The sequence below is a fragment of the Leptodactylus fuscus genome, chromosome 1 (genome assembly GCF_031893055.1).
Source record: "Leptodactylus fuscus isolate aLepFus1 chromosome 1, aLepFus1.hap2, whole genome shotgun sequence".
In the NCBI taxonomy this organism is placed as follows: domain Eukaryota; kingdom Metazoa; phylum Chordata; class Amphibia; order Anura; family Leptodactylidae; genus Leptodactylus; species Leptodactylus fuscus.
In genome coordinates, this window is record NC_134265.1 from 260,613,566 (window position 1) to 260,640,531 (window position 26,966).

The 26,966-nt window shown below is 43.1% G+C and overlaps 1 protein-coding gene across 1 annotated transcript in view; it reads right to left on the bottom strand.

Moving 5' to 3' along the window:
• UGT8 (UDP glycosyltransferase 8) overlaps positions 1 to 20,826 on the bottom strand; it is a 62,470-nt gene extending 41,644 nt beyond the window's left edge. The window contains exon 1 of the mRNA XM_075265353.1: positions 20,463 to 20,826. The gene's annotated coding sequence lies outside the window, so the exon portion shown is untranslated. The remainder of the gene's footprint in view (positions 1 to 20,462) is intronic.
• Positions 20,827 to 26,966: the final 6,140 nt, after the last annotated feature.

Here is a 26,966-nt window from a genome sequence, read left to right on the forward strand (position 1 = left end):
TAATTGTAAGGATATTGACCTCTATATGAAAGTCATATAACCCAATCCATATCAGCAACCAATTAATTAGCTGATTAAATGTTAGATTATTCTATATCCTACTAATATAAATGTGAAAGTTTGTATGTTTGTTAGTCTTTCACGCAAAAACGTCTTTTGATGAAATTTGACACAGATAGTTTGTAACCTGGATTAACAAATAGGATACTTTTTATCCCAGTAAATAACATGGCTTCACGACTGTTATGAACTTATGTTAATATACTATGTTAAATTACTTTTGCCGGCAGGACAATTCAGCTAATTGCACTTTGCTGATAAAGCCTGGTCTGTTATCTCTCTATGTAAACATACAGATAATACTGAGTCCATTGTGTACAAGCATCTGCATATTATCTGATCTGCATAAGTGTTCTGTGTCCAGTTCAGCCAGAGGGGGGGGGGACAAATAGAGGAAGCGTGAAGCAGACGCTCTAGGCAGTGTGCTGAGACACTGAGATGGGAAAACACTCCGGGAAAAAGAAAATCTAATTTGTCACAAAATTCTCAAAAACCCAGAAGTTAGACTTCTCCTCAAGCAGAGCTGAGGAGGATTGAGAAGCTAGGCGTCAAGCAGCTCTCAGACCAGCTGAAACACCGGAGCAGGAGGATCACCAACACCAACAAAATGCTCATTATATGGCGTCCCAGAGAGCTGCTGAGATACCGGAACAATCACAGGCATGGTGCCAGGAACAAGTTCAGTGGCAGGCCAGCTTGAGAGCTGCCGAAGCACCGGAGCAGGGTTTTTTTTTTTTGTTTTTTTTTAAACACATTCATTTTTCATTTCTCTTTGGACCCAAATCTGAAGTCCACACTGACTAAGTTGCGGGCAGATATTTATTTATTTATGTGTGCTCCTATTATGGTGATTGGATCAGCTTCCATATGATCAGAAGACTCAATTCAGAGAGATTTACACAGATCTTTATGTTGAATAAATTAATACAAAACTTTCCAGCTTTCCTCTGAAAAGTTGGAGTGACAACAGAGGTTCTTCACCCTATGGCAAAACATACAAACTCTTTGTAGATGCCACCAAGCTATAAATGTGTTTATGGTCATAAAGTACATGATTTGAAACTTCTGTATTCTTAATGATGACTGTTAAAATAAGAACAGGGTGGGAAGAATGAGAAAAATAGTTAGAACTTGACTCATATGTCCTTCTTTTGATTCTAAGGACTCTACCCTAGGGCTTGATCACCTAAAGTTACTCAGCCTACAAGGTTAAAATGACAGACCTGGTCTTTCTAGACTTTTCTTATGTATAAATCAGATATTTTCACCTTAGCAAGGCATTGTACCAGTTTTATCTGTACAAAACCGCAGGGTTTTATACGATTTGTTGATTTAGGTTTACTACAGGATGATGCATCTATATGTTTTTATGTTTCCTAGAGTGCAATTCTATAGCATGGTAGCAAAATAGAAGAAGGTGGTCACAAGCCACTGTTTTAGTGGTGTTTTGTGCTGCACAAATCATGGAAATATTAGGCAGGACACTTTTTTCAGCATGCTGAATAAAGAAGCGTCCATCACTGCCTCCCATCGGAAACATTAGGCCCCCCTTTTTGAAGGAGATTTTGAGGTAGAAGACCACCTCACAATCCTCTCCAAAAACTGCAGTGTGAACGCGCTCTTTAGGTTATTATCATCTGAATTTTGTATCTTGACCAAAAGACTTTTTGGTTTGACAAGTTCCTATCACATCCTTTAATACCATAGTGAGATTGCACTATGTACAATAAATACTCAAACAAAGTCAACAGGAAAGGACAAAGTCAACAGACTCTACACAGCAAAAATGTATGAGTCAAAGATCACTGATAAGAATGGTGCAGGGCAGCCATTACTTTAATGACTATAGTAGATCAACCCTCAAATAAAGTTATGCCAAGGTGTTTGTCTCCTTGACTTTGATCTGAATGAATAAGATAACACACCTTTAACACAACATGAGCACACCTGATTCATTTTCATATCCAATCGTCATTCAAAACATAGTTGTGATCACATAGTGTTGCTATATGTTAACTAGTCTGGAATAGTGCCATGCTGACACCTAGATAATGATTATTATCATATACAATAAGCTTATTTTACATACTTGTCCATTCAATAGTGGGAAAGAATATTTTTTCCAAGCTAAGGCCCGGTTCACATCTGGCGTTCTGGCCATTCCGTTCCCCTATCCGCATGAAATATGCAGAGAGAAAAGTCCTGCAAGCAGCACTTTTGTCTCCACATTTTTCGTGATGAAACTGAGTGAAAACCACACAGACCCCATTTTAGTTACTGGGTCCGTGGGTTACCTGATGGTAATCGCTTTTTTAAGTGGATAGGTTTCCATTTGGGGAGTCCCCAAATGGAAAACCAAACGCAGACGTGAACAGGGCCTTAGGTTGTCTTAGCTTCAGAACTACAGTGGTTCTCCTGCACTGTATTGTCATTAAGAGACAGAAATTTCACAGATGCATGGACAGTGTTTCTCGATCTGTGCAAAAGTACCCATAAAGATAAATACAGTGCAATGGAAGACTGACAGAGTATTAAATTCAAAATAGGACTTTCTACTTGGAGTTGGCCCATATCACCATTCTTCCCTCTCCTAACATTTGACAATTGCTGATAGCTGAGGTTTTTCATGGGACTGTTTCTAAAGCTATTGAAGTTTAGGGGGCGTTCACACTACCGTCAGTGTCTGACAGGTAGTGTCCGCTCCTAGTGTCTGTTCAAAATCTGGCACGGACATTAGGAGCGGACACTAGCTGTGTCTGTGACACTTGTCATTCATTTAAATGGCGATCGGATGCGTTCTTTTGCACTCCGTGCCCTTCCTTCACTGTCAGCTTGTAAAGATGTCCGACTTTTCAAGCGGACAGAAAAACCCTACATGTCGGGTTTTTCTGTCCGCTTGAATAGTCAGACAGCTTTACAAGCAGACAGAGAAGGAAGGGCACGGAGTGCAAAAGAACGCACTCGATCGCCTTTTAAATGAATGACAAGTGCCACGGAGACAGCTAGTGTCCGCTCCTAATGTCCGTGCCAGATTTTGAACAGACACTAGGAGCGGACACTACCTGTCGGACACTGACGGTAGTGTGAACGCCCCCTTATTCCAGTAAACACCACAAGCAAATTTAAAACTCAGCCAAGCTAAATCTTTACACAGAGTTCAATGGAAATGTGGCATCTACAGATCTTTCCTTACCAATCCCCTTTACAGACATGCAGAGAAAAAACTAAATATTTTCATGTTTTTACTTAGCACTTTACAGATACTGCCACTGTACCAATTGGGGGCTCAAAATCTAATTCTCCTATATTAAAAACACACATGGAGCATTTTCATAGAAAGCCAATTAGCTTACCAGTAAAATAAAATAAGGCTGTGGACATGCTCCCACTGTCTAGATAAGAAAAAGTATCAACAACATTGGCTGGATGCCGATGCAGCACAGGCGATTCCAATCCAAAAAACCCTGTGTGAACCTACACTTAAAGATAAAGCTAATCCACTGCTGTCCTGGCTGGTGAGAAGATGGAAGTACCAATCAAACTCCTCCATAAGACCACTCAACACGCGGGTAAGGGCTCGTTCACATCTGCGTTCTTCTTTCCTTATTGCAGGTTTCCGTTTCCTGCATAAAACAGATGCAGGAGATGGAAGCCTGCAGGAGTCTCTCTCACCCATTCATTTGAATGGGTGAGAAAGCTGTCCGGCCGTGCGCGGCAGTGAGCGTTTTGCGCTCTCCGCCGCGAAACCGGGTTTTATAATCCGGACACAGAGTCGGACATGCAGTACTCTGTGTCCGGATAAAAAAATCCGGTTTCGCGGCGGAGAGCCTAAAACGCTCACCGCCGCGCACGGCCGGACCCGATCTATGGTTTCCGTCTTCTGCCATGCAGAAGACGGAAACCATAGTACGGACACATTGAACGCAGGTGTGAACCCAGCGTAAGGGTAATACAGTAAGGCAGTGTTAGTTTTCAAAAATCTGGGGATTACTGTATGGGCACTGCTGGTATCCAAGGTGGATGTAAAACAACCATGTGAATTAAATGTTCTTTTTATTGCAATATTCTAATAAACAAAGGCAACTGTTTTTTGGGGTTTTTTTACGCTGAACCAGCATCTTCATCAGGACAACTGCATGATAACCATTTTTATTTCTATGTTTAATTCTACTTTTTGTTTCCCTAGTTTTTATGCAGTTGTCCTGATGAAGATGATGGTTCAGCATCGAAATGCATAGCCTTTCCTTATCAGAATATTCCAATAAAAAGAACATTTCATTCACATGGTTGTTTATGTTCACAATGGATACAAGCTGCATCCATAGAGCAATGCCAGATTTTTTTTATACTAACACTGTCCGACTCAAATGTGGCTAAGTTCTGCTCACTTGTGATGGCCAACTGCAGCATGATCTAGGAGAAAATACCTCAGATTCACCTTCAAAATCATGCTGTCATTGGCCATCTCAGATGGGCGGACAACTTCAGGCAAATGTGACAAGTATATGATATGTCAACAGCCCAAGTCTGCCCTGTATTTGAAGAAAATTATATATGCATATATACGTGTACACCTAATTACATGACACTTATGTATGTATTATGGTTGTCACACTTTATAATCTGTCAGAATATGGATCATACTAATTATAATAATTATGAGACATTAAATAGTAATAACTAGCTGCAACCTAAAGGACTGACATGCTTGCCAATTTTCACTCTGCATCACTTTCCACCCCTGCCGTGTTTTCTTCAGTAATGAAAATCAAATATACTCTAATTTCTGTCTTCCTCTCTAAGGCTACATTCACACGTCACTGAGTAACGACAAATAGCAGCATTAAATTCAATGTCAGGGAATTGGGGTTAGTCACATGTCAAACATCATGACAACAGACAGTCAAAATATAGTTAGAGTCCTATTTTTGGCCATTTTTATGGATCCCTCCATACACTCAAACGTATGGGGTATCCATGAAAATGAGTACCCCTTGTGTGCAACACAACTGTGAAAAATTGACTTTTTTTTTTTTTAAACATGCTAAATTTAGCTGTGCCAAACCCTAAAATAGGAAAAGACAGATTTAAGGATACCCATAAAAAGAACCTGTCAGCACTTTAAATCCCCTCTAAACTGCTGCAACCACAAATTAATATTAAATCTCTCAAGCAACAAAGAAGAAAGAAGTGGTCAAATATTGACTTTTTCATTATTTTTGAAAAGGCATGTCAGATGGTACAGGCTGCAGTATCGAAGCAACGCAGTGGACGTAGTCAGGTCTGTGCATGAGCCGCATAGAACTGGTTCACTTATCGGCCTTGCATTAATCTGACTACTACAAGATCCAAACTATTGCCTGTGCCCCAGGTGTGGAGAGAAGGCCAAGACCACGGCTGCTTATACTGCTCCTTAGGATTCTAGTCTACATCATATTACATATCAAAGATAACTGGTGTTATATGCAAGATTGTTGGACATTTCATTGTAGCTATAGAGAAAACAGTTTCCAGGCAGAGAGGCTGCATACAGATACCTACAGCCACCCTTACAAACCCATTCAAATTCAACTCCCCCGATAGTACTCCTCCACAGACATGTACTGGGGGGGGAGGGGGTGTTCTTCCCAGCTCAGTGTCATTGCTTGGTGGTAAGGAATGCCCCCTTACGGTAGAGGGCTATGGACAAATATTTATAGGAGGGGCGTTCCTCACAGCCCTGTTAGACTGTCAGGAACACCCTTCTGACGGTGGGTAGAGATTGATGCCAAAAGCAATGGCACCGATATCTCCAGTCCGAGGGAGTTCATTGGAAAGCTGTCAGTGCGCAGATTTCCGCGCACTGTCAGCTTTCTAGCAGCATATAAAACCGCACGTGCAGGAGGACTTGAAATGTCCTCTTTAAATTCACCCTCACTGATATGATGGTCTTGCCTAGCCTGAATAAATATTCAGCCTAGTTACAGCAGATAAATATTTAATGGATTGCCAGAGTATCATTCAGGATGTTGCAACACATTTTAAAGGGGCATTCACAGTACCATTGGTGTTCGCTCCACAGTGTCCATGGCTATTGCCCATACAAGATTCTAGCAACAGACACACCGTTTGCAATTTCCATTCATCTCTATGGGATTTTATCTTGTGTTCTTCAGTGTCCGTTTACAACCATGTCCATTTTTTTCAAGCGGACAAAAAAAAAAAAAAAAAAAAAAAAAAAAAAAAAAAAAAAAGTCCTACATACAGGACTTTTCTTTCTTTTTGAAAAGACCGACAGTAAGTGTATTTTTTTTTTTTTTTTTTACATTGAGGTCTATGGGCAATTGACATATAATGGACAGTAACTGATGGCTATGATGGCTGTGTCCGGTATGATAGGAATCCATTTTTTTTTTTTATTTTCTTTTTAAACGGACACCAACAGTAGTGTGAACCCTACCTAACATATTGCAGTCCATTACAACCAACTTTCCATTCTTAACCAAAGGCTAAATTATATTTGACGTAACTTCCTCCAAGGAATTTATCTCTTTGATTTTTGTAGGGGTCAAGTTAAGAATCTTTTTACCTATATTGGAGTTCATTCGTATCACTTGAGGAAGGTATCAGTTGTTGTAACATTATTAATGGGTGGATACTTTTTACTTGGGAAAGCGAAACAGATACTACAGTGATAAGTCTCATTTGGGACTTCCATGCCGGTAACCAGGAGTACTTACACTTTCAGGGGATTGAGGTAGTACAACCATCACGACGGTGTGGCAATTTTGACCACAAGGTATTTCAATGAAAGGCACACTGGATCTTTATGTTACAAACAATGAAACCATGGGGGATGAATGGAATTATTTTGTTTGCATGTTTCATGTGGGAGCTTTGATGTGATATATATCATCCCTTAATATTGTCTAATATTTAGAGATGAGCGAACAGTGTTCTATCGAACTCATGTTGGATCGGATATTAGGCTGTTCGGCATGTTCGAATCGAATCGAACACCGCGTGGTAAAGTGCGCCATTACTCGATTCCCCTCCCACCTTCCCTGGCGCCTTTTTTTCTCCAATAACAGCGCAGGGTAGGTGGGACAGGAACTACGACACCGGTGACGTTGAAAAAAGTAGGCAAAACCCATTGGCTGCCGAAAACATGTGACCTCTAATTTAAAAGAACAGCGACGCCCAGCTTCGCGTCATTCTGAGCTTGCAATTCACCGGGGACGGAGGTTTCCGTCCAGTTAGCTAGGGGTTAGATTCTGGGTAGGCAGGGACAGGCTAGGATAGGAAGGAGAAGACAACCAACAGTTCTTATAAGAGCTAAATTCCAGGGAGAAGCTTGTCAGTGTAACGTGGCACTGACGGGCTCAATCGCCGCAACCCAGCTTTCCGCGGATCCTGAATGGAATACACTGACAGTGTATTCCCGTATACCCGATATATACCCCCCGATACCCGTTCCAACGGTGTGCCCCCCCCCACCTTCACCCCAGAAATACCCTGCAAGTCCCCTAGCAATAGAATTGGGGCTATATACACCCACTATTTTTGCTACTGCCATATAGTGCCATTGTCTGACTGGGAATTCAAAGAATATATTGGGGTTACATATAACTTCAATTCCAGGGAGAAGCTTGTCAGTGTAACGTGGCACTGACGGGCTCAATCGCCGAAACCCAGCTTTCCCAGGATCCTGAATGGAACACACTGACAGTGTATTCCCGTATACCCCATATATACACCCCAAATCCCCGTTCCAATGGTGTGCCCCCCCACCTTCACCTCAGAAATACCCTGCAAGTCCCCTAGCAATAGAATTGGGGCTATATACACCCACTATTTTTGCTACTGGTATATAGTGCCATTGTCTCACTGGGAATTCAAAGAATATATGGGGGTTACGTGCACCCACAATTTTTGCTACTGCTATACAGTGCCATTGTCTCACTGGGAATTCAAAGAATATATTGGGGTTACGTGCACCCACAATTTTTGCTACTGGTATATAGTGCCATTGTCTCACTGGGAATTCAAAGAATATATTGGGGTTATGTGCACCCACAATTTTTGCTACTGCTATATAGTGCCAGTTTCTGACTGGGAATTCAAAGAATATATTGGGGTTATGTGCACCCACAATTTTTGCTACTGGTATATAGTGCCAGTTTCTGACTGGGAATTCAAAGAATATATGGGGGTTACGTGCACCCACAATTTTTGCTACTGCTATATAGTGCCATTGTCTGATTGGGAATTCAAAGAATATATTGGGGTTACAAATACCCTCATTTCTTGCTACTGGTATATAGTGCCATTGTCTGACTGGGAATTCAAAGAATATATTGGGGTTACGTGCACCCACAATTTTTGCTACTGCTATACAGTGCCATTGTCTCACTGGGAATTCAAAGAATATATTGGGGTTACGTGCACCCACAATTTTTTGCTACTGCTATACAGTGCCATTGTCTCACTGGGAATTCAAAGAATATATTGGGGTTATGTGCACCCACAATTTTTGCTACTGGTATATAGTGCCATTGTCTGACTGGGAATTCAAAGAATATATTGGGGTTACAAATACCCTCATTTCTTGCTACTGGTATATAGTGCCATTGTCTGACTGGGAATTCAAAGAATATATTGGGGTTACGTGCACCCACAATTTTTGCTACTGGTAGATAGTGCCATTGTCTCACTGGGAATTCAAAGAATATATTGGGGTTATGTGCATCCACAATTTTTGCTACTACTATATAGTGCCAGTTTCTGACTGGTAATTCAAAGAATATATTGGGGTTACGTGCACCCACAATTTTTGCTACTGGTATATAGTGCCAATTTCTAACTGGGAATTCAAAATGCGCAAGGCTCCCGGAAAGGGACGTGGACGAGGCCGTGGGCGAGGTCGGGGGAATGGTTCTGGGGAGCAAGGTAGCAGTGAAGCCACAGGGCGTCCCGTGCCTACTCCTGTGGGGCAGCAAGCATTGCGCCACTCCACAGTGCCAGGGTTGCTTGCCACATTAACTAAACTGCAGGGTACAAACCTTAGTAGGCCCGAGAACCAGGAACAGGTCTTGCAATGGCTGTCAGAGAACGCTTACAGCACATTGTCCAGCAGCCAGTCAGACTCTGCCTCCTCTCCTCCTATTACCCAACAGTCTTGTCCTCCTTCCTCCCAAAATTCCCAAGCTTCACAGAACAATAACCCCAACTGTCCCTGCTCCCCAGAGCTGTTCTCCGCTCCTTTCATTGTCCCTCAACCTGCCTCTCCACGTCACGATTCCACGAACCTAACAGAGGAGCATCTGTGTCCAGATGCTCAAACACTAGAGTCTCCTCCATCTCTGTTCGATTTGGTGGTGGATGACCAGCAACCCACCCTCATCGACGATGATGTGACGCAGTTGCCGTCAGGGCATCCAGTTGACCGGCGCATTGTGCGGGAGGAGGAGATGAGACAGGAGTTGGAAGAGGAAGTGGTGGATGATGAGGACACTGACCCAACCTGGACAGGGGGGATGTCAAGCGGGGAAAGTAGTGTGGATGTTGAGGCAGGTGCAGCACCAAAAAGGGTAGCTAGAGGCAGAGGCAGAGGTCAGCAGCTTAGGCGAAGCCAGGCCACACCTGGAATCTCCCAAGATGTTCCAGTTCGTACCCAGCCCCGAAAAACTCCCACCTCGAGGGCACATTTCTCGAAGGTGTGGAGTTTTTTCAAGGAATGCGCCGAGGACAGATATAGTGTTGTCTGCACAATTTGCCTCTCGAAATTGATTAGGGGCTCTGAGAAGAGCAACCTGTCCACCACTTCAATGCGCCGTCATTTGGAATCCAAGCACTGGAATCAGTGGCAGGCAGCAACGGCAGGACAAAGGCCGCCTGCCGTTCACACCACTGCCACTGCCTCTGCCACTGCCACTGCTGACTGTGCTGGCGATGCACTCCAGAGGACGAGCCAGGACACCACTTCATCTGCCTCCGCCACTTTGTTGACTTCTTCCTCATCCTCCCCTGTTCCTGTCTTATCTCCTTCTCCTGCACCATCAAAGGCACCATCAGGCGCTTCTTTACAACAACCCACCATCTCTCAGACATTGGAGCGGCGGCAGAAATACACTGCTAACCACCCACACGCGCAAGCCTTGAACGTCAACATCGCTAAACTGCTGGCCCAGGAGATGTTGGCGTTCCGGCTTGTTGAAACTCCCGCCTTCCTGGACCTGATGGCAACTGCAGCACCTCGCTATGCCGTCCCTAGCTGTCACTACTTCTCCCGGTGTGCCGTCCCCGCCTTGCACCAGCACGTGTCACTCAACATCAGGCAGGCCCTTAGTTCCGCGCTTTGCACAAAGGTCCACTTGACCACCGACGCGTGGACAAGTGCATGCGGACAGGGACGCTACATTTCACTGACGGCACACTGGGTGAATGTAGTTGAGGCTGGGACTGCTTCCCAAACTGGCCCGGTGTACCTTGTCTCCCTGCCTAACATTCCTGGCAGGGACACGAGAAGAACACCCCCCTCCTCCTCCTCCGCCACCGCCTCCTCCTCCTCCGCCACCGCCTCCTCCTCCGCCACCGCCTCCTCCTCCGCTGTTAGATTGACCCCAGCTACGAGTTGGAAACGTTGCAGCACTGGCGTTGGTAGACGTCAGCAGGCTGTGCTGAAGCTGATCAGCTTGGGGGACAGACAGCACACTGCCTCCGAGGGGAGGGATGCCCTCCTCGATGAGACGGCAATATGGTTTGAGCCGCTGCACCTGGGCCCAGGCATGGTCGTTTGTGATAACGGCCGGAACCTGGTAGCAGCTCTGGAGCTTGCCGGACTCCAACATGTTCCATGCCTGGCCCACGTCTTCAACCTAGTGGTGCAACGTTTCCTAAAGAGCTACCCCAATGTTCCAGAGCTACTGGTGAAAGTGCGGCGCATGTGCGCCCACTTTCGCAAGTCGACAGTAGCCGCTGCTAGCTTAAAATCTCTCCAGCAACGCCTGCATGTGCCACAACACCGGCTTTTGTGCGACGTCCCCACACGCTGGAACTCAACGTTTCAGATGTTGAATACAGTGGTTGAGCAGCAGAGACCTTTGATGGAATACCAGCTACAAAACCCTAGGGTGCCACAAAGTCAGCTGCCTCAGTTTCACATCCATGAGTGGCCATGGATGAGAGACCTTTGTGACATCCTACAGGTCTTTGAGGAGTCCACAAGGAGGGTGAGCTCTGAGGATGCGATGGTGAGCCTTAGGGTGCAAGCACACTACGTAACGCCGGGCGTGTATGAGAGCCGTACACGCCGGCATTACGGCAGACTGCCGAACACTTCCCATTCACTTCAATGGGAGCGCTCGTAACAGCGGCGTTTACGAGCGCTCCCATTGAAGTGAATGGGAAGTGTTCGGCAGTCTGCCGTAATGCCGGCGTGTACGGCTCTCATACACGCCCGGCGTTACGTAGTGTGAATGCACCCTCACAATCCCGCTCTTGTGTGTTCTGAGAGAATCCCTGATTGACATCAGGGATAACTCAGATCACACAGAGGAGTTAGGGATAGCATCCGATCCGTCACAGCTGGAGAGTAGGTCCACACATCTGTCCGCTTCACTGCGTTTAATGGAGGAGGAGGAGGAGGAAGAAGAGTTGTCCGATGATGTGATGGTGATACAGGAGGCTTCCGGGCAACTTCGAATCGTCCCATTGTTGCAGCGCGGATGGGTAGACATGGAGGATGAGGAGGAAATGGAGATTGAACTTTCCGGTGGGGCCAGAGGAGTCATGCCAACTAACACTGTGGCAGACATGGCTGAGTTCATGTTGGGGTGCTTTACAACCGACAAGCGTATTGTCAAAATCATGGAGGACAACCAGTACTGGATCTTTGCTATCCTTGACCCCCGGTATAAAAACAACATCTCGTCTTTTATTCCGGTAGAGGGGAGGGCCAATCGCATCAATGCTTGCCACAGGCAATTGGTGCAGAATATGATGGAGATGTTTCCAGCATGTGACGTTGGCGGCAGGGAGGGCAGTTCCTCCAGTAGGCAACCAAGTTCTCACCGGTCCACACAAACGAGGGGCACACTGTCTAAGGTCTGGGACACCTTGATGGCACCCCCTCGCCAAAGTGCCGCCACGGAGGGTCCTAGTGTCACCAGGCATGAGAAGTATAGGCGCATGTTGCGGGAATACCTTTCCGACCACAGCCCTGTCCTCTCCGACCCCTCTGCGCCCTACACGTATTGGGTGTCGAAGTTGGACCTGTGGCTTGAACTTGCCCTATATGCCTTGGAGGTGCTGTCCTGTCCTGCCGCCAGCGTCCTATCTGAGAGGGTGTTCAGTGCAGCCGGTGGCATCATCACTGACAAGCGCACCCGTCTGTCAGCTGAGAGTGCCGACCGGCTCACTTTGATAAAAATGAACCACCACTGGATAGAGCCTTCATTTTTGTGCCCACCTGTGTAAAGCACCCCAACATGAAACTCCATGTCTGTACTCAACCTCTCCAATTCCTCCGCATCCTCATACTCATCCACCATAAGCTTTGCACAATTCTGCTAATACTAGGCTCCCTCCACCCTGATTTCCCCCAACTCTGCTGGTTAGAGGCTCCCTCCACCCTGATTTCCACCAACTCTGCTGGTTAGAGGCTCCCTCCACCCTGCTTTCCCACAACTCTGCTGGTTAGAGGCTCCCTCCACCCTGCTTTCCCACAACTCTGCTGGTTAGAGGCTCCCTCCACCCTGATTTCCACCAACTCTGCTGGTTAGAGGCTCCCTCCACCCTGCTTTCCCACAACTCTGCTGGTTAGAGGCTCCCTCCACCATGAATTGGTCCAAACTGGGGTTTTTAGAGGCTCCCTCCACCATGAATTGGTCCAAACTGGGGTTTTTAGAGGCTCCCTCCACCATGAATTGGTCCAAACTGGGCTGTTTAGAGGCTCCTTCCACCATGAATTTGCCCAAACTGGGCTAGTTAGAGGCTCCCTCCACCATGAATTGGTCCAAACTGGGGTTTTTAGAGGCTCCCTCCACCATGAATTGGTCCAAACTGGGCTGGTTAGAGGCTCCCTCCACCATGAATTTGCCCAAACTGGGCTAGTTAGAGGCTCCCTCCACCATGAATTTGCCCAAACTGGGCTAGTTAGAGGCTCCCTCCACCATGAATTGGTCCAAACTGGGGTTTTTAGAGGCTTCCTCCACCATGAATTGGTCCAAACTGGGGTTTTTAGAGGCTCCCTCCACCATGAATTGGTCCAAACTGGGGTTTTTAGAGGCTCCCTCCACCATGAATTGGTCCAAACTGGGCTGTTTATAGGCTCCCTCCACCATGAATTGGTCCAAACTGGGGTTTTTAGAGGCTCCCTCCACCATGAATTTGCCCAAACTGGGGTTTTTAGAGGCTCCCTCCACCATGAATTGGTCCAAACTGGGGTTTTTAGAGGCTCCCTCCACCATGAATTTGCCCAAACTGAGCTGTTTAGAGGCTCCCTCCACCACGAATTGGTCCAAACTGGGGTTTTTAGAGGCTCCCTCCACCATGAATTGGTCCAAACTGGGGGTTTTTAGAGGCTCCCTCCACCATGAATTTGCCCAAACTGGGCTGTTTAGAGGCTCCCTCCACCATGAATTGGTCCAAACTGGGGTTTTTAGAGGCTCCCTCCACCATGAATTGGTCCAAACTGGGGTTTTTAGAGGCTCCCTCCACCATGAATTGGTCCAAACTGGGGTTTTTAGAGGCTCCCTCCACCATGAATTTGCCCAAACTGGGCTGGTTAGAGGCTCCCTCCACCATGAATTGGTCCAAACTGGGGTTTTTAGAGGCTCCCTCCACCATGAATTGGTCCAAACTGGGGTTTTTAGAGGCTCCCTCCACCATGAATTGGTCCAAACTGGGGTTTTTAGAGGCTCCCTCCACCATGAATTTGTCCAAACTGGGGTTTTTAGAGGCTCCCTCCACCATGAATTGGTCCAAACTGGGGTTTTTAGAGGCTCCCTCCACCATGAATTTGCCCAAACTCTGCTGGTTAGAGGCTCAATCCACCCTGATTTTCAAAACAAATGTTGGTGCCAACCTCAACTTACTACAAGGGCCAAATTCACTGCTGGTGACAAGCTCTCCTCACTGCAAGTGCCAAATACACATGTTTCAAGGTGTTTTCCTACTGTCAGAGAGGTGGTATTGAGTGTGTAAAGTGTGTAGTTGTTAGGCTGTGACATTGGGGTAATAGAGGGTCTTTGGTGTGTTAGATGCCCCCAGACATGGTTCCCCTGCTGTCCCAGTTGTATTCCAGAGGTGTTGGCATCATTTCCTGTGGTGTCATAGTGGACTTGGTGACCCTCCAGACACGGATTTGGGTTTCCCCCTTAACGAGTATATGTTCCCCATAGACTATAATGGGGTTCGAAACCCGTTCGAACACACGAACATTGAGCGGCTGTTCGAATCGAATTTCGAACCTCGAACATTTTAGTGTTCGCTCATCTCTACTAATATTGCATGTTTAGTGTTTATTGATTTATTCTGAGGGGAGACTTTGACACTTACCAATCTTCGCTACTAGGGGATTGATGCCCTTATACATTATACGGTATATAATTAAACATTTTGTCCCCCTGACAGAAGTTATTCATATCCATCTTTACTATTTAATTGAGCGTGCATCCAGTTAGACCCCCATCATTTTAAGAGTTGGGATCATACCCATATCAGAAACATACCCAATATAATTTGTTAGTATACTACTGTACAAATACTGTCCGTTTGCCACACCAGTGGCTACCAAATGCCACAGTATGGCACACATAATACCTATAGTAACACCAAAAAAAAAAAAAATATAGCAGCACAAAATACCTTCCCAGTAGTGTGAAATACCAGCATACAGCAGAAAATACCACCTCGAAAGGTTATATACCATAGTTCAGCAGTGCCACTGCTAACATGCAACATTTCACCTCAATTGTACCAAATGAATACCACTGTACAACACAAAATATCACCATAGAAGTGCCAAACACCACAGTACAGCATCATTGGTATCTTCATTGTCCCTCAATCTTTCCCTCTGCTAATGGCAAGTACAGTCTCCATCTTTCCATCCCTAGCTCACTGACAGTAGAATTCTCCCCAAGTTTTCCAAACTAGCAACAAACAATTCCCCAATTCCATTCCTCCCATACTGTTAGGAGAACCACCTTAAAGGGGTTGTCCCATGACAAGGATCCTATCTATACTGCTTGGTAATGTGGATGTAAGACTTTTCCTAAATACACTGCTTCAGCAAAACTGCTTTGTTTGTCCACTATCTTACTTTATTCAATTCATTGTTGACACAGCCCTTGACTTATCTGCTCAAAAGTCAAGTGATGTATCTGCTGCTCTCAGGGGGGAGGAGGGAGGGGCTAAATGCACGGGAGCGAGACTGTGTTTCTAGCTATTCCTGTGTCTACACCACATGACCTAGCTTCCTGCACTCAGATAGATATTATATATATTCTGAACTAATCTTCTGTTCTCCCAGTTATTAGGCTAGCTAATTCAATTGTGTTCATTATGGCAGAGACAGGCAGTCTCTGTATGTAACACAGAATGAAGTTGCTGCTGCCTGTACTTCATAGTCCAATATTGTGCATATAGTGTTGTTTGAGGACCTTTGATGACATCACAGGCCTTTCAGCCGCCCCATAGGATCACCCTATGTGGTGGGCAGAGCTACACGCTGATTTGGGGGCGGCGTTATACGGCTGGTTGCATATGAAACCCCGCCCAACAAATGACGCAAGAAACCAGGAAGAAAGAAGCTTTTACAGCCGTGAAGACTGGTGAGTATGTGACCTGGGAATACCCCTTTAACAGAGAGAACAAATAAAAAAAAGAAGAGCCTCCTACCTCCAGAACCAGCCTATAAGGCTCCTGTCTTCAGGCTAAAGCAATCAGTTTGCAGACTTCAGCTGTACTGCTCCAGGGTGAAGGACTCTTGGTGATGATATCATCTCAGATCCTTCAGACTTTCTAGCCACAAAGACTGCACACATAATGTAAGTCTGACATTATTAGAGCAGTTTCTGATACAGAGTCCCTGCTTCATGCATAATCTGATATTAGACAGTTACCTGCTCTCATAGTTTGACAAGCACTGCAATGGACAGAAATCTGTGTCTAATGGTGTAATGAATCTTACATGGTTAACAAACCATTAAAGGGTCCTTTCTAGCTAAATGAAACTCCTACTACCGTAGTTAGATGATATCTGTAGAAGAGGCTGACAAGTGCTCAATTCACTTATAGTGCTCCTTCAGGGAAAAAGAATCATTACACAGTTCTCATTGACAACAAAGGACTGACAATGTATTGCACAATGTGTTGGGTCCTCAGATACTCCATGGGAATGCTTAGGAAACTCCTTAAATCCCTAATGAAAATACTGATTAGTCACTTTATTAGACACATTGATCTAGTAGCGCTTTGGCTCTCTTTTGGCCTTCAGTGCCACAATAATTTGTTGTTACATGCACAGTTTCCACCCACAGATATTAGAGAATCCAAAATGTGCCAAGAAAACAAATCTACCAAACACCATTACTGAAGCCCTGCCTGTCTGAGCTATTGACATCTGAGAAGAAGGATTGTGTCAAATTCTGACAGCATTGTGCAACAGAAACCTGAATGACCCAGCAATATACTTCTAATCTTCATTGATCTCATATTTGTGCGCTGTGGCCCACTGGAGTCTTTCCTTTCTGTTTCCCTTAAACAGTAATGACTCAAACTGGTCATCTGCTATTGCAGCATAGCCCATGCATGCTATCAAATGACCACTTGTGCTTTCTGATATGCTCTTGACCTACACCTCTAACCCCCATCATCAGCTGGATTGCACCTTTTTCTGTTAATTTCTTTAGCCATTTCATTCTCTTTATGCTCCTAACACTATTCATGAAAAAAAAAAAAAAAAAAAACATTTCTCAATCTGGATGTACACTGAACTTCCATGGAAAAGTTATTAACTTGATTTTATGCTGTATTCTAGAGTCATGTCTCTAATATTCTTAAAGATGATCTAGTTTTGGAATGCGGAGGGAGAAATGTGTCTGATGAAGGTCAAAATGACCGAAACGTCAACATTATTTTGATCTAGTTAACCACCTATTCAAACCTACTTTTTTGCACTATGGCGTATTCACTGTTGTATAATAAATGATTACACTCCTTTTCAAAATTTTGGTGTGTGCAGCAAAATTTATCCCCATGGTTTACGTGGGTCGGAGGACCCCTTTTTGTTAGCACCATAATTTACTGAGCGTGTGCAGTACCACTGTTACTTTACATCTAATTTTCCTAAAGGGAAGCTCCAATAGTGTAAGGGCAGGTGTTCCAATAGTGAAAGGGAACCTGCCATTTTACTGTTGGAACATCCCTGTAGGGAAATTAGGCTCATGACTCTGGGATGGCCCAGAAAATCAAGTTTTCCGTTAATTTGATTGTAAATCCACATTATCCTAGATGAGAAATCTGACATATCTTTAGGCTATGTAATCTAATATTATACAGTCTTATAGTTGGCTTACAACCAGACATAATTTTGCAATACAGCTTTCGTGTATCTCAGCATATTTAAGCCATTCCCCTTTTCCAAGATGCCTCACCCACAAGACTAGCAAGACGGAAAAATTTTAGCGCAATCTAGATGAGCAATGAGGAGTATAAGATGTGCCCAAGATGTAACTCTTTTACACCAGGATCTAGTTCTAACCATGGTAACAAATCTAGGACACAGATTTTTTGGTCTATCACATTGACTTTACAAATTATGAAATTGGTCAACCATTTGCACACAGATATTTTGTTAGGATGGAACCAATTCTCACCTTCCCTATCTGTTATAATTATCTTACAAGAAAACCTTTCTATTTCCTATAATAGGATTGTCTTTTAGACATATTTCTGATACGGTTTACACACTACAATCAATGCGACTGACAGGCAAATTATTACCAATGACAGACCAGATCAGGGAGATGGTCGGTACAATAGACATCTGTCTGATCAGTTGACCATTAGTATACACTTATTTTGATGAAGCAGATGGACAGGACCCTCCATTATTAGTTTATCATGGAAATGATTGAGGATGGATATAAATACAATACCTTCCATTTTTAACCTTCAACTAGGGAAATTTGCATGGCTGTTCTGATCCTCTGATGTATCAGAACACCAATTGTTCATCATATCTCTAAACCTAGCCATAACTATATCACAGGAAAACATAAAAGTAACATGTACAAAAATGTTAATTTACAATAAGAGTTACAACTGGCCCAAAAGATAATTTGACAGGTCATTTATTAGTATTTATTTATAATCTAAAGTAAAGGGGATGCAGAAGTTGCAGTTGCACTCAAGCCCTAGTTGCTGAGATGGAGTCATGATCCCCCCCTGCCACAAATACAGCAGTACCATAGATATTATGATGTAGAGCTCTGGCACAGATTTTGAAGCATAGCCCTGGAGTTCCTGTTGTGGATCAGGTGCAAATCTTCTCATCTATGACCAGCTATACAATATATTTCACTCTCATAGAATGACAATGAAAGCAGCAAACTTACTGCTTACCCTAGACAACGCTACTTCAGTTGTCATTCCTTAAATATTGTCCCATACTGCTTGAGCTTTGCAATAAGATGCATTTCAGATGATCGCTGCCACCAGGTGGAAACTGGTGACTGGTACAATAAAATGTATGAACTGTCAATTATTAACTAGTTATTAACAGAACAACATGGTTACTCCTCTACAATAAAATTATGTTGAGAAAGAACGACCATAAAATATGCTGCAAAAACGTCACAAGGTAGGCAGGGGCTCCATTACAGATTTTTGCATTGGGGCCCAGGAGCTTCAAGTTATTCCTCTGGTTGTGGTTTGTTCCCCTTGTCATGTCATAGTTCACAGAGATCTACAATAAATAACTAGTCCATCTAGTATTCACACAATGGAAATACTAAATTCATGGTATTTTAACCTGAGCTAAATATTGTAAATGCTGAGGATTTTCAGTGGAAAAGACAATCTTTATGACATTATAACCTCTGATGTTGTAAAAGGGCGTATTCATACAGCAGACTTTGATGCAGAAATGTCCCGTCACTGAACATCACGGGTTGTTTCGTCAGCAAGAACATGGATTTTTGCAAGTTCCATTGAATTGAATGGGACAGTCAAAGAACTATTTGAAACTAAATCTGCTGTGTGAGAGTGACTTCACCCTAAAGATCCTGTCTCTGCTAGGAGTGTACCTATTATAAGGCAATGCCAAGCAGAAAATCTACAATTTTAAAAGGTCTTAGTTACAATAGAGCTTTCCTTTCACCATACTTCCACGTTCTTTGCTAGGTAAGATGAATGTAAATGCTTGACATAGGCGATACCCTATCTTTTATTTGGGGAGAAGTAAGACCTATACATAAAAACATGGCAACGGGATGCCAGTAAGCTCCACTCACTACTAAGCTGAGTCCAAAGCAAATAGAGTCAAATAAAATTATGATATATATATATATATATATATATATATATATATATATATATAAAGCGCTCGCAAATAATAAAATTCATAGTACGAGATCAAGAATGTGGAGTATACATCTATATCTTGGCACAGGATTATTGAAAATGAGACCATCATTTAAGCCTAAAAGGCAGGTAGTTTATGACCTGAGAATTTCTCAATCTACTGAACATTGTACTTTGCCCACAGCTATACCGTGAAGTCCCCGTCTTACATAATGCATGCAAAGTGATTTTTACAACAGGTTCACAAATATAGTCATGACGGTGACATGTTACACCCTAGGAGGGTGGAATGCTTTTAGATATTATCTCCTTCAGGCTGTACCACATTCTAATGTATGTAAAGTATCCCAGAAAGTATAATTAGACACAATTAGAAGTTTTACAAGTCTCTTCCTATGTTGAAGTGATGACAGTATCTCCTCAGGCAGTCGGGTAAAAAATAAAAATACCCATTATCGTTACATTCTAGCAATTCATTAAGTAATAGGTGGCTGCACAATCCATTTCCAATTGAGGGTCCAATGTGTCAGATAACCAGGGGAATCTACTGAACACCCAAAGGACCTTTTAGTCGTTTCACAGTTTCCATGTATAGGTAACATCTAGTTTATTCCCCATATTATACATAGTGCATTATAGTATTAACGTGGCTAAAGGATGCCGTTTTATCCTTACATTTGAATTGATTCATATTAAATCTATAAATGCCATGAAAACCACATGTTCTCTATGACCCTTTACACAACTTCGACACCATTTATAGGATGACACTATTACACCAATTCTTCCTATAATACTGGAACAACTGCGAATATACTAAGCTGGTGTCTTACCTCATATGATTGATCTATGTCGTGGAATAAACTTTCCTAAGGTAACAAGATCAGTATGTAGAGTCCTGGAGTGTCCTTGTAGTTAGTTCACTAAATGACTGAGAGCAAGGTGAAAATTGAAGGCAGGTAAAGCTCCTCCTTGCACTGTATTGTGCAAGATAATGAAGTCCTAAGCCAGGTGGCCAGTGTTATCCAGGTGGAGATCCCAGCTTGATGTCACAGTAATCCTCTGCTACTTGCTTGTGTGATGTTGTCTGCTTGTGTCTGAGCAATGGGTGTAATGCTGATAGTCACTGGCTGTGCCCTCCCTTCTCTCAGGCTTCTGTGTCCTTTATAACTTACTTTGCTACATCTAACTCCTCCTTCCCTCAATTCTCTTGTGCAGAGACATGCTCATCGTGACACTGTGACAGTCCCATCCTGCATTTTTTACACCAAAACCTGTTTTGTAGGAAAATAACAGGTGCTGCTGGTAAAAGTGCAAAACAATAACATAGACCCTGTTGTAGTAAAAACAGGAAATATTCAATGGTGCGTCTAGAAAGACCTGAATTCACTAAGTGTACAATATTATTTAAGGTGACATGGTGACATCTAGCTATATTTTTATAGGATCACTTTTGTATACATTTATAAGAGTGGGAGATGTTTAATAAGCCATACAGAGTAGTCCATGTAGTAGGTCACTTCCAGCAATTGCAAGTACCATTTGAGAAAAAGAAGAAAGCTTGAATTCCCCAAATTGATTTCAAAAAGTAGTCTCCTAGGGGTGGTCTTCTCAAAGAGGTGGTCTTCACTGTATTCCCCCTGTAATTGTTACAGCAAGAAAATTAAACATCTTACCCAAATCTCTCCAGACAAGGTCAATGGTTTGCTGGAGGTGCCATGAACTGTATAGCATTCATAGTTAAGGAGTTGTATGTAAGGAAAAAAAAAAACTCTTAAAAAGTTGCCTAGGCTTTAAAGAAAATCTGCAGTCTTTTCAGCCATATCTGTCTATGCAAGTCCACATATGGCTTATTCAGATAGCAATAACGACCATGAAATACACATGGCCATTAGGGTTTAGCCGATCTTGAGATTTCAGGATCAATTTTAAAATCCGATTTCCGATCATTTTCCATTCGAACCCAATCCCAATGCAAGTCAATGGGACTTTTTTAATAATCAAAGATTGGATTTAAAAAATGATCCTGTTCACTAGACAGCTTGGAGTCCAAAAACTGAAGCCTCCACGCTGTGTATTGATTAAAAAATCCGCCGACTACTTAGTCCCCCCCACTTACCTGCACAGAACTGCTGCTGCCTCCTCTCCATATGTGAACGCCACTTCCCGGAGCTCCAGGCCGTTGTTCTCTCCTCTCTCTCTCTTCACACGCTGGCAGAGCGCTGTGCGTGCCCCCGCCTCCCAGGCTAGTGTGACTGATAGTGTGACTGCCCGCACTACAAGCGGACATGCGCAGTCGGCTCTGCCCAGGCCCGATGCCTGGCAGAGTGAATTCAGAGCCGGAAGACGCCACGGGGAAGCTGCGCAGGGAGAAGACTTCTAAAGGTAAGAGAAGATCCAGCATTGATTGGCCGACTGTATAGCATTCTGCCAATCAACGCTGGTTCTGCATCGAATCTTAACTTCGAACAGCTAGTAGTACTCGATCGAGTACGAGTATTTCGAATACCGTAGTATTTGATCAAATACCTACTCGATCGAGTACTACTCGCTCATCTCTAGAAATAATCACAATAGATGTAGTAAAATACTAATGAAGTTTATTAATGAATAGTAAAATGAATAGTAAATAGCAGCAAAGGTAGATGGTAAAGATCACGATACCAAGACAACAATTGTGTGAAGCACTAGACTGGGTAAATACAAGATATCACAATGTGATCTTAAAGTAAATACACAGATGCAAATACTTATATGAATAAATACCCCAGTGACAATACCACAGGGCTGCTGGAGAACTGTGCATAATATATCAAATGACAGAATGAATGCTTAAAGCTCCCTTATAAGTGGCACATATAATCAGGGCAATAATATGTGAGATATAGGTTAAATACTGCAAGGAGCAACGTTAGACACATATGTGAGTAACACACTAATAAAAAACACCCAACAGTATAACCAATAATCACAGCATACAAGCCAACCCAATCGGGTGAATAGCCTACAGATCAATAAAGGTACATAAAGTGCCCTTACCAGCAAGAAAAATACGGTGCACAGTGTATAGCAGTCATAATGAAAAGTATAACACCTGAAACCAAATAAGCAAAAATATAGCTATATAACTGTGATACCTGTGGACATGATGGAACCACCGGTCAGGCGTCACACAACGGACACACAACAATTCAAAGACTTTCCTCCATGCGTTTCACCTACATAAGTAGGCTTCCTCAGGAGGTAATTGTTGTCTTAGTATCGTGATTTTTCCAATCTATCTTTGCTGCTAGTTACTATTGATTTTACTATTCACTAATAAACTTCATTAGTATTTTACTACTTCTATTGTGATTATTTACCTTTTATGGGCTAGTTCTGTTGTTTGTGTGGTCTATGTTATTTTAGCTCCGGTTTTGTTTATTTTGAGGGTTTTTTTTGTATCATTACAGAGTTTCTGACTTTTAGTGGGTCTTTTCATTTGGCACTATGTCCGTTTGATGTTTTTTTTTTTTTATGATAGGGAAAAACGGACCATCAAAAATACAGCCATATAAATATAAAATAAAAGTGACATCCTCAGTAAATCATAAGGCTATGGCCCCACAATAAGGAAAAGCTGCTGTTTTTTTTGCAGATTTTACTGCTATTCTTTTGAGCCACACCCAGTAGTGGCTACAGCCAGGCCCCACGCGGTGTAAACACTGCAGTTTGGCTGCAGCAGAATTGCCATAGAAAACACTGTGGAGTTTTACAGTACCTGCAAAGGACATTGCAGGAAAATATGTGCAGTGGACACGCTGCGATTTACAAAATCATTGCGCAAACGCCGGTTGTTACCCTATAAGTGTAATTGAAGCAGAAAGACTGTAGCAGAATCCTTTGTGGACTTTCTGTGAAAGGACAGCAGGAAAAACTGCACTCTGTTGCTGTCACGGTTTTTCCCACAGAATTTTATTGTTGAAGCCCGCTACGTGGTGCCTTAGCCTACAATGGGAATGGGAAATATAAAGTGATCACTTATAGAGATGAGCGAGTAATATTCGATCGAGTAGGTATTTGATAGAATACTACGGTATTCGAAATATTCGTACTCATTCGAATACTACTCACAGTAAAGATTCGATGCAGAACAAGCGTTAATTGGCCAAATGCTATACAGTGTACAGCATTCGGCCAATCCACACTGGTTCTGCCGGAGACTCGTCTGTGACGAGGCGGAGTCTAAGATCGGACCACAACGGAGACTGCTGTGGTCCGATCTTAGACTCCGCCTCCTCACAGATGAGCCTCCGGCAGAACCAGCGTTGATTGGCCAAATTCTGTACACTGTATAGCATTCGGCCAATCAACGCTGGTCAATGCACTCCTATGAGAAAAAGTCAGCTCCTTCATAACCGCGAGCTGTCAACTCTCCCAACTAGCAAGGACGAGCCTGCTGCAGAACCTACAGTGTATAGCATTCGTCCAATCAACGCTGGTTCTGCTGTATGAGTAAGGGCAAGTTCACATTAGCGCTTGCCTCCCGTCCGGAAGGAGTCCGCAGGAGGACTCACAAATGGAATATCAGCGCAACTGCAAGTGCTGTGCAGTTAAAGGGCACAGACGCCATAGACTATAATGGGGTCTGTTTGCTTGCCACGCATTGCAGGCAGTGCGCTGCAAGCACACGGACCCGTTATAGTCTATGGGGTCCATGCGCTTTAATTGCACAACACTTCTCCTAAACACTCTCCTCCTGCTACTCATGGACTTGGTGACTCTCCTTTGGTTGAATAGTGGTTTCCCCTGAAACGAGCATTTTTTTCCCCATAGACTATAATGGGATTTGATATTCGATTGAGTAGTCAAATATTGAGGCTCTACTCGAAACAAATATCGAATCTCGAATATTTCACTACTCGCTCATCTCTAATCACTTATATTTCTCCGATCTGTTCAACCCACTCCTGGCTTTGACTGAAAAGAAAAACAAAAAAAAAATAGCAATACGATCTGCAATCTGCAGCTTTTCTGCAACTTGGGGTTTTGGCCTAAGGCCTTCTGCATCCAAACATAGTGGATTTACTGTTAATACAGTTTACTTGCCAATACAGATCTGCAAAAAAAAAAAAAAAAAAAAAAAAACACATCTGCATTGCATCAGTATGTCATCCACAATCACAGATCCTTCCCTACACAGGTTTGTGAAACAAATGTGGCCAAAAGTAGGACAGGTCTCTAGTGAATATGGCACAGACACATAGCCGCAAAAATTGCGGTTTTGTGTGGGCCCTTAGAAATGAATGGGACCATTCTTTTAACCAGAATGCAGATAAAATCTGCATGTACGTGAAGCCTAAAGGAATCAATCTACAAGGAGAAGTGTCATAAAACACATAATCCCCTCAATAATAGTTACTGTCCTCCAATTACTGTATTTTGATTTTTAATGATTCTCTTTCTGCAGGATCCAACAATTCCTGAGACAGTGTTATGCAGTAGAACAGTGAAAGCTACAATTGCCTTATAACATTCATAGTTCCCCAGCACCACCTAAGAACCACATAAAAACAAACATTAGCAGCCAAACCCTCTCTCTGAAATCCACTGCATTCTTCTTCTACAATTTGGCATATGAGGATAACTGCTCACACCAGAGTCCTCGCTTATCGTATTTCCCTATTATTTTTATTTTGTAGAAAAAATTATGGTACATATATAATTTCCCCCTTTATATAGTGCTTATGATTAATCAATTCATCTTCATTACAGTTCTAGGGTCATTACATTTTGACATGGCTTGTCATTGAGTCATCTACAGCCTGTGAATACCAGCGAGATCTACATTAGAATGTCCCTTTTCATTACCTTATCTGCCTGTTTCAATCTACCCTGTAATTTTGACCTTTTAGTCATGAACCAAAAAGAACAGAATGAACAGGGCTGCGTGTCCCACTGAAGGAAGAATGTGTTTGACACTATGCTGGACAAATTTGCCACATAAGAGAAAGTTCACACTGAGTTTTTTGCAGTTGGATTACCCCTCAAAAATTAATCCCAACTTTCCCATTCATTCAATGGAAGTCAGGAGCAGATTTTTTTCCTCTAGATGATTCTGTTTCAAACCACGTTTAAATGAATGAATGGCAGAAAAAAAAAAAAAAAAAAAAACACTAGCTTTTTTTTTTTTTTTTTTTGCAGCAGTATTTGTAGTCTTTCAGTGGGGTTGGCAAAGCAGAATCCGCCTGAAGTTAAGTTATGACACATTTACTTGCCTCGACCTGAAAAAAAAAAAAAACACTAGAGGAAAAAAATCTGTCTGACTTCTATTAAAGTGATTCTGGCATTTTTTTTTTTTTTTTTTAAATGTAGATTGTGAGCCCCACATAGAGCTCACAATGTACATTTTTCCCTATCAGTATGTCTTTTTTTTTTGGAATATGGGATGGAAATCCATGCAAACATGGGGAGAACATACAAACTCCTTGCAGATGGTTTTATGCCCTTGGCAGGATTTGAACACCAGGACTCCAGTGCTGCAAGGCTGCAGTGCTAACCACTGAGCCACCATGTGGCCCATGAATCTGGAATTTTTTGAAACACGTTTTGTTGCGGATTCTGCATCAAAAATCCTCCTACAATTAAAAATATATATATATATATATATATATTGTTAACACCCTTAGGGCCCCTTCACACTGAGTATACGCTCGCTGATTCTGAACGTGTAACATGTTCCGCATCATCGGCGTTAAAACAGATCCCATTGCTTTCTATGGGAGCTGGCACACATGCGATCCCCATAGAAATGAATGGGCTGTTTTTTTCCCTATTGCTTTCAATGTGATACGCGTGTATGCCGGCACCCATAGAAAGCAATGGGATCTGTTTTAACGCCACTGATGCGGAACGTGTTACACGTCCAGAATGTTGTTTTTTTTTCCTGCAATCCCCTCCACACATTGCAGGAAAAAAATTCTTAGTCTAAAGAAGTGTTTTATGCTTGATAATGTGTTTGGGAATTTATTTTTTATTTTTATTGCATTGTAAGGCCGGGGCCCCACGGGTTGGTAACACTGTGATTTGCTGCGGCAGTAACGCCGTGGGAAAATTTGCGGCATTTTAAACTGGTGCTGTTTTGGAAATCGCAGCATGTCAATTATATATTCGGAAACGCCGGCGGCTTTCCCGTAAATATAATTGTAACAGAAAGTCCACGAAGGAAAACTCTGAGAACTTTCTGTTTAAAGAGCTGCGGGAAGAATCACATTTTATAACTGCGGGTCGTCCTGTGGGGCCTTAGGGCTCGTTCACATCTGCGTCGTCGGTCCTTATTGCAGGTTTCCGTTTCCTGC